Consider the following 9,200-nt stretch of genomic DNA (forward strand, 5'->3'; position numbering starts at 1 on the left):
GTTATTAATTTTGTGTTTTGTTTTTGCTTTGTTAGTGTATCGTTTCGAAATTGAAGAGGAAAGGAAGAAGAATCCAGAAGAAGACGTATCATCAATCAAAGAAAAAACGTAATACATTCGAGGTCCGTGATTCAGTGAGACAACTTTAGATAGGATATTTAAGCAATTTTCGATTAGTATGATTGGATCATTTATCATGTTTAAGTGTCTAGTTTTATGAATGAGATCGTTTGATTAAATTATTAGGTATAATTAGCAATTGATTGGTTACTTGTTAACAAGCTTCAATATGGATGTTTCATTCGGTTTAGATTTGCGAACTTCTTCAAGTGATACCTTCTATACATAAAACAAATCTTTCTTAAACAGAAGTATAAAGAAATCCAAGGTTACCCATCTGTTTAGAAGAGTGCATTGTTTGTGGTGATGTAGCGAGATAATAATTTAAATCTCCCTTTGGATATATGGGGCTTTCTGAGGCAAAACTGCCCATATCTGAAATGATTAGACACTAATTGCCGTATTCCCGCTTACGTTCGACCCGTACTTTCAATACAAACATTTATATGAAAAATTCTGTACGAACGAAAACGAGACAACAAACAGACATAACTCTTGCATGTTGTTCATCGATCACTCATTTAACGATCAATTCAAATTTTTCTTAGTTGGTAGAATACTGTGAAATTCAGGAAAGAACCTTAAAGAAGTTCAGAGATCATTCGTGAAGTTAGAATAACATCAGGAAAACACGTAGTGTCTAGACGTTTGGGCAAGTTCTAAGATGTTGAAGAATCATTTTCCATAATGTATGGGCAGTTTCGTGAATTTCTGGAAAATGTAGATTGAAAATCTAAGAACTACATAAATGATTTCGTATTTATTTTTGGAAAATTCAGGCAACCGTAAAGCAGTGCCACAAGTTTCAGGGGAATTTAAAGAACTTCGGGAATGTTATCAATTTTCAGGTTATTTTCGAGAACACAAGAGTCCAGAGAATATCAGGAAAACTTCGGAAACTTCATAGAAGTTCAGAAAATTTTAGGGGAGATCCGAGAATTTCAGGGAAACTCCGAGATGTCCAATAAAGTTTAATTTTTTTTCTCTGTTCGGATCATAATCACAAAGACCAATACGTCGATCTTCGGATAAGGTTATTTTCCATCGGTAGCTCTCCTAAAATACAGCAGATTTGCATTTTTCAAACTTAAAATTAGCCCAAAAATGGCGGAAAACAAATGATTTTCCTTAAGATTTTGACTCCTTAGCACCTATAGTTGCGTTCGTGTTCCTATAATAGTGGAACCCATAAGAAACCAATGTGTTCCACTATTATAGGAACCAAAGTTAGCAACTACGACTACATTAATGGAGGACAAGTTTTCGAAAAATGTGTACAATTTAATTTAAGCATTTTTCTAGTAGAATAGAGATTGACAGCTATAGATTTACGTATACAAATTGTATGTACATCGTTGAGTTATTTTTCAATACATAAATCTGCTTAGTTCCTCCACTACTGGCTCACCCACCCTAGTCGCTTTCGATACATTAGATTAGATTAGATTTCATTTTTAAAGAAGCTTTCAGCCGTGGGCTGGTTCATCTCTGAAAACACCAGAAAGAGGTTTTCCTAGTTAGCAGTGTGGGTAAAATCATCAAATAATATTTGTCTGCTCTCATACGCTCTGAATATGTGGAATGTGTATCCCTGCAGTATTGCTTCTCATAGGTACTACAAATATCACGATTGGAACAAAATATCATGCTTAATATTGATTTTACAAGCTCCTTTGATATTGCGAGTAGAGAGTAAAATTATTGACTGCTTAGGCTGAGTGTGAAAACTGAAAGCACTGCACTATTCAATCCATTGCTCTGTGCAGACCGTTTGTACCAAATCTCGATTACTTTTTCGAAGGGACGTATCAGCTTTTGTAAACAATGCATTTGATCGTCGATTTGGCGTACCTGCTATCTCTTTTTACTCTTCACCGATGGCAGACACGAAGGGACTGCTGCCAGCCGTTATGAAAGTTCGGTTGCATTCGGGTGTAAAGCGAAAATCATTAAACTCAATCTCACCACAGTTTGGTGAGATTTGCAGTTGGTGAGTTTTGTTAGCTTGATATTCTGAGCTGTGATATCACGGCTTGCAAAATCAAGCGTAGATTGATTTTGATGATTTTTGTCTACGAAAATCAAGCGTGATCTTGGGCATTGGTGAGATTTGATTTGTTGATATTTTTCGAACACTGCTAGTTAGAAAGGAATTCCAGAAGGGAACTCCCCAAATTACAGACTTTGATACATACTTACATACATTTATTTGTACAACATCACATTTAAGATAAGACATATTCAACAATAGTACGCCACAATACTCGGTTTGCGGCTGCCGCTCTCCATCCTCGGTCATTCCCAATGCTCGCTAGATCACGCTCTATCTGGTCCGCCCATCGCGCTCTCTGCGCTCCACGCCTCCTTGTACCAACCGGATCAGTAGCGAACACCAACTTTGCAGGGTTGTTGTCCGGCATTCTTGCAACATGCCTTGCCCACCGCATCCTTCCGGCTTTGGCCACCTTGCAGATCCTCCTCGAGCATAGTCCATGTCTCGTGTCCATAGAGGACCACCGGTCTTATTAACGTTCTGTACATGGTACATTTGGGGGTGAATCTTTTTTGACCGTAGTTTCTTCTGGAGCCCGTAGTAGGCACGACTTCCACTGATGATGCGCCTTCGTATTTCACGACTCACATTGTTGTCAGCCGTCAGTAAGGATCCATGGTAAACGAATTCCTCCACTACCTCGAAAGTATCCCCGTCTATCGTGATATTACTTCCTAGACGAATCCTGTCATGTTCGGTTCCGCCTACTAGCATGTACTTTGTTTTTGACGCACACACCACCAGTCCTACCTTTGCTGCTTCGTGTTTCAGGCGGGTTGACCGGATTGACCGCATTTCGTAAAAATCGTACCCCGGCTGTTGAGCCCGGCTCGTCGCATTACACCTTCTAGAGTCTAGATGTTGAAGAGTAGGCATGAGAGCCCGTCACCTTGTCACAGTCTCCGGCGAGATTCGAATGAACTGGATAGTTCACTCGAAACCCTTACGCAGTTTTGCACACCGTCCATCGTTGCTTTGATCAGTCTGATCAGCTTCCCAGGAAAGCCGTTCTCGTCCATGATTTTCCATAGCTCTGTGCGGTTGATACTGTCGTATGCCGCCTTAAAGTCGATGAACAAATGATGCGTTGGGACCTGGTATTCACGGCATTTCTGGAGGATTTGCCGTACGGTGAAGATCTGGTCCGTTGTTGATCGGTCGTCGATGAAGCCGGCTTGATAACTTCCCACGAACTCGGTCATTTTAGGTGATAGACGACGGAAGATGATATGGGATAGCACTTTGTAGGCGGCATTCAAAATGGTGATCGCTCTGAAGTTCTCACATTCCAAATGGTCGCCTTTCTTGTGAATGGGGCAGATTACCCCCTCCTTCTACTGCTCCGGTAGCTGTTCTGTTTCCCAGATCCTGACTATCATCCGGTGCAGGCATGTGGCCAATTTTTCTGGGCCCATCTTGATGAGTTCGGTTGCGATACCATCCTTACCAGCTGCTTTGTTGTTTTTGAGCTGCTGAATGGCATCCTTAACTTCCCTCAGCGTGGGAGTTGGGTCAGTTCCGTCCTCTGCTGCACTGACTACAGAGTTTGATATAGTAGATAAAAATAAGTGGGGCCCCAGAGAGGGGTCCCCTTCATACAGAGTGGTTCTTTTATAGAGTGTTTTCCATACTGTTGAATCATACATACTTGCTCTTCTCACAAGAAGCCTCATTCAATTGTGATGTTAAGCATTATTCGAAGTGTTCTAGGACCTTTCTAGGATCATCAACCAAAATAAGTCTTACATGAATTCTCATTCAACTGTGACATCACATAATTGTATGTTTGGAAACCCGGTATTTCGACAGTTCAAATCCTTTGTTTTGGGTATGTCAAACCGTACGATCGGTCGAAGGCAATGGTCACGTCAACGTCATATCAACAGAAACGACATTCGGCCGTTGGAACGCTTCCGATTCCCTGTGGACCTATTCGGATGGGAAGTACCTCGAGGAAGTGATTCACTACGATGGCAACGTGACCGATATACTGTACACCAGTTCGAATCAGATGCTTCCCTGCGAGCGTATAACAACCTGAAGGATGAGAATAAGGATAGACAATTCGCTTGGGCAAGCCATCTGCCATCAGCACTCGCATCGGCCCGTATGTCGCAGTACGATGAAGATTTGATCCACGGAGAGTACAGCAAATATTACACGCTGGTGTGGAACATCGGGAAAGACGCGTACGGGTATGTAAAGCTGAGCTACCGGAACTCGGATAGGTTGCTGGTGATATCGAAGCTGATACTGAAGGAGAAAATCGTGCCGCTGTTTATGAAAATCGTTTTGACACATGTGAAGCATCCGAACATTGTCAACAAGTTCGATCGGTTAGAGAACGACAAGTTCTTCCAGGTTGTGATGGAAATCTACGGTTCCGGGATGGATCTTTTCGAGTTCGACAGATTGCTTATGCGGTCGCTTTCCTACATTTGTTGAACACTCTGCACCGGAACATCAAAGACGAGAACGTTATCATCGATCACAATTTCCATATCAAGCGGATTGACTTCGGATCGGCAAAGTTCGTACAGGAAGGGCAATTTTTTTCTACCTTCTACTGCACGACCGAGTACTGCACTGCCTATAATCGTATATCAGTCCCATATGGATTGTTGATAATTTTGAGATAAAAATGCTATCCACTATAAATTGGCATCTTCACTGTACGTGTTGATGTTCTTCGAGAACCAATTCGTGGACGTTGAGGCAATCCTGCAATCCTGAAGAAATCCTGCAAAGAATTGAAGAACCGTGTTAAAAGCTCGGATCATCATCCAGGAGCTACTGGAAATCAATTCGTCACAGTTCAATTTTTCTAAAGTCGTCCCCTGCTAACCGTACGAAACCAATCCGTAGAATATCTGCTCCCGCCAGACAAGACTGTCAACGTCGCCGCAAAGCCTTTCGATGGTGAAGATGACGATGAGCATGTCCACATGTTCATTTTGGATGATTATATTTGTCCTCTGTCGCACAATGGTGAAATTGGTCTAACGATATCTCCGGCAGAGAGATGAATATTATTTCCACCGGTCTCACCAGTCTGTATCTGAGGGAACCGGGCTGAACGTGCATCAGTCTAGTCGATGGCGATCGGATTGGCCAACAATAAACAACAGGAGCTTTATTACTACTAGAAGACAATTCCGGAGTGATTTGAGATTTGGGCGTAATTGAATTTGTAAACAAATAGGTCAATCGCCGATTTCTCGTGAATAAAACCTCAATCTTATCAACAAACTATACCAAATGATAGAGGAATCATACTTCTACCTCATAGTGTTATTAGTTTTCAAAATTGAGCTTTTATTCGCGATAAATCGGCGATTGACGTGTTTGTTTACAAATACAATTACGCCCAAATCTCAAATCACTCCGGAATTGTGATACAGAAGATAGTGAGATACTGCTTATTATAAGGATAAGGCTGGCGGTGGTTATGCTGCTGCTGACGACCGGGGAATAGAACTATCGGAAGGAATACTTTAGCACGATCCGTCCAGTAGCAGCAGTTGCGTTGGTGGCCGAGCAAAAGTAACCGTCAGAGGCGGCAGCAGCAACAACAGGGACGAAAGTCTGCTTGGGAAACAAACCACCCGGTCGGCATCTTCCGTTGCTCCGGTTGCGGCGGTAATGGTGAAAAATTGTTTGAGTTAACAATCAAATTTTGAAATATCCGCACTGACATAGTGCAGTGATGCCACTTACTTTAGAGATCATACAAATTAAGTACCATGGGTTCCAAACAGTGCCAATGAGAATGCCATTGTGTGCCCTACTGTGTCTTTGGCACACTGTGCTGAGTGACCTACCCCTTGGTCCACATGGACGCAACTACCAGCACCTTCACCATCATCATAACAAGCAACAAGCACATCCCCACCGATGCTAGCCGCATCGATGCTTGCTCACCTTCCATGCTAATTCTAGGGTCCGAACAAGCGGAAAACATAACCACCGCCTCTGGGGCAATCTTCGGCCAGCATGATGAACTCCACTACCATTCTGACGATATGGCTCAGCTGAATGCACTAATAAGCAACACACTATTCTGGACGAACCCGAGCACTCAGTAGGGATAAGTTTAACAACAACCTGTAAATGACAGCTGCAGCTTTGCATAAGACCCTAGTTCAGGATTGCAGGAACGAAAATCACAATTATGGGTTCATGGTATCACGAAATCATGGTTTTATTTTGTATTATGCTTAGCATTACGAAATTGCCAGTCACGCTGAACAGGTGTGAACTGACTTCATGAATTTATGAATAAATTCATGGAAATTCGATTTACTTGATCACGTTTACGTCATGAATTCGAAAGAACTAGTAGTTCAGTTTATCGTATGATTTTCCTTACCTTTCTTCCTTTCCCCGCAGGGGTGCTCATCTTGCCCCGGAGTGTCTGAGAACGGTGAAAAAAAGTTTCTTTGTTGATTTATATTTAATAATTAAATATTGTATCAATGCGTAGGTGATAGAACAGACATGGACGAACTAGGGTAGACAATGTTTGAATTGGTATTAATTGCAAATATTACATATAAAAATGATGTCAACCTTAGAGTGGTCATCTTGCCCCTTCTACCCCTATCTACGAAAACTAGCAAAATTAACGATTTGATTGATGTAAGATGTCAGGAACATCCTTCCATCCTTCTATCGATAGCTAAACTGGCATGATGATTAGAAAAATGATAGCTATTTTCAACATTACTATTTGTTACTCCTTGTGAAGTATAATTTACTGATGTATCCTGCACACCCCTAGTGGTGCATAGGGCCAACGTGAAAAAATTCCATTCTGGGCGGCTGCTTACTTTTGTCTTGACCTGGGCCCAGGTCATAAAACGAAGAGATCGAAGAGTGCTGTGCTTGTAGATGGAAGCAAACAATTTTCCTCCCGTCAATTTTTTGGATTTTTCGTTGTTCCGAATTCATTTTTAACATATCAAGACCAACAATTGAAATGGCCTTAACTCCATTTTGTAAACAAACCTTGTAAGGCCATTTTCTCGCGAACCGAAACCTTCATTGGCAAACCTTAACCACAATCGGGTAGAGGAGAATTTCCCCTACCTGTTCATTATGTTGGTTTGCCTTTGCGGACTTCGGTTCGCAAGAAAATGGCCTTACAAGGTTTGTTTACAAAATGAAGTTAAGGCCATTTCAATTGTTGGTCTTGATATGCGGATAGTATCAGACGACCAATAGGGTTTCAAGACTACATTCGTTTCATAACGTGCAAGCTCTACCTCAAACCGGATTACCCCGTGAAGCGAACCGTCTACAATTGCGACTTCCCCTCTAACACATCAAGCCAGCTTGTTAGGTTCACTTGACCAGATTTGGTGAGTTCGTTCCATTTTGTCTTTCATAATATTTTCATACTCAATTTCCGAGCACTAGTACTAGTGATACTACAAACATTTCCAACTAATTAAATACGCGTCAATCAAGCAATACAATGATTCCCACATTGAAATACATTGGAGCGGGGATTATCGTATACGAAAATAGCTTCGGAATGCTTGCGTTCTTGAAATGGGCTTTTGGAGTTGCGATAGAGCTGTCACCTTCTAACTCCCGGATTTAAGCTTCTTGCAATTATTTATTTAAAAGATGGTTGCATAAGGATTTTATGCATAACGCCACTGCCAGTCAGTGGGAGTCAGATTGTAAATACACACACACACACACACACTGGGTCCAGGTCAGATTCCTGTCAACATTTTTTATTTCCTTGATGATGCTCCGCCGTCATGAGCCCCTGGGTCTGCTTCTGCTGCGATGTCCTGCCGGGTTCCAATCGAGGGCTTGCTTGCAGATTTCGTGTGGAGCATAATGCGACCCGCGAATTGTAGGGTGGAATGCATAACCATCAGGTGTTAACTTTAGAAGCTTAATAGTGGAAGAACTTAGATAATGCCTAAATGTATGCTTCCTTGGCATGGAATCAGTATCAGCATTTTATGCCGCACACTGGAAACGAAACTCCCTCAGAGAGTCAGTCACTTTTAATCAGTTGTGAGTCAATATTACTCATACGTATGGAGACATTTCTAAAAGCGTAGGTTACTCATCGCATGAGTAACCTACACGCTAACGAAAGTATCCATTAATGGAAAATACCTATTTCAAAGAAAAGTTACTTAACTCATTAAATGCGTAAAACCGATTATACTAATTAATGTGTATTCGACGAATACTTAAAAAAATGGGAATTTGGTTTTTTCTCTATACAAGGGTAAAAATTACTAATTTTACCATGACATTTTAAACATGTTAAAACTAATTTAAAATTGTCAAAACTTTTCATATTTTTTATTGGTGAACATTTAGCTCGAGGGGTAAGGCACATCTAAATCTCGATTTTAAATGGTCGAAAAATCTCACACTAGCAAATCAATCTACGAAAAATCTTTTTGCATGAAATCTTCAAAATCATTATCAATCGTATTTCTATCTAGCGCGAATGCATCTCACAACAGCAAAGCAAAAAATTTCCTGCATCTTAGATAGAGTCACCCCCATCGAGGTATCTCGTATACAGCCAAGATTCCTCTAGTGCGGATTCGTTCTTGCCGGATTCCTATAGTACTGATGCCACTGGATTCCTATTGTACGGCAATCCGGCATTAACGAATACACGTAGCATATGGGATTTGAGCTAATTGGGACCAAACACTGATTGTATGACAATTTTAAGGGATAAGTTCCTGATGCCTTTGGAGAGGTTGTTAAACAAGATAGTTGGGTTCCTTTTGGGAAGAGTCAATTTCCGGTAGGAGAACTGACTCGTCCTGTGGAAGATCCGGAACATCCGTAAAAGTGGTGAATTCATGAAACTGATCCTAGAGCTCCGCGAATTTTTCGGAGCCACTCATAGACGTTTTATCACAACAAATTCAGAGTTTTGACCAGACAATGGATGCTGGAGACCATGGGATGGTCCACTTATAGATCCGGAACACCCGTAAAAGTGTCAATTAATAAAACTGATCCTAGAGCTCCGCGG

General features: G+C 41.4%; 1 pseudogene; it reads left to right on the forward strand.

Moving 5' to 3' along the window:
* Positions 1-3,963: 3,963 nt before the first annotated feature.
* LOC135701099 (PAS domain-containing serine/threonine-protein kinase-like) lies at positions 3,964-5,294 on the forward strand (annotated as a pseudogene).
* The last annotated feature ends 3,906 nt before the right edge of the window (positions 5,295-9,200 follow it).

This window comes from Ochlerotatus camptorhynchus, unplaced genomic scaffold (assembly GCF_037179485.1).
Source record: "Ochlerotatus camptorhynchus isolate MF236.1 unplaced genomic scaffold, CSIRO-AGI_Acam_v1.1 ptg000150l, whole genome shotgun sequence".
Lineage (NCBI taxonomy): Eukaryota > Metazoa > Arthropoda > Insecta > Diptera > Culicidae > Ochlerotatus > Ochlerotatus camptorhynchus.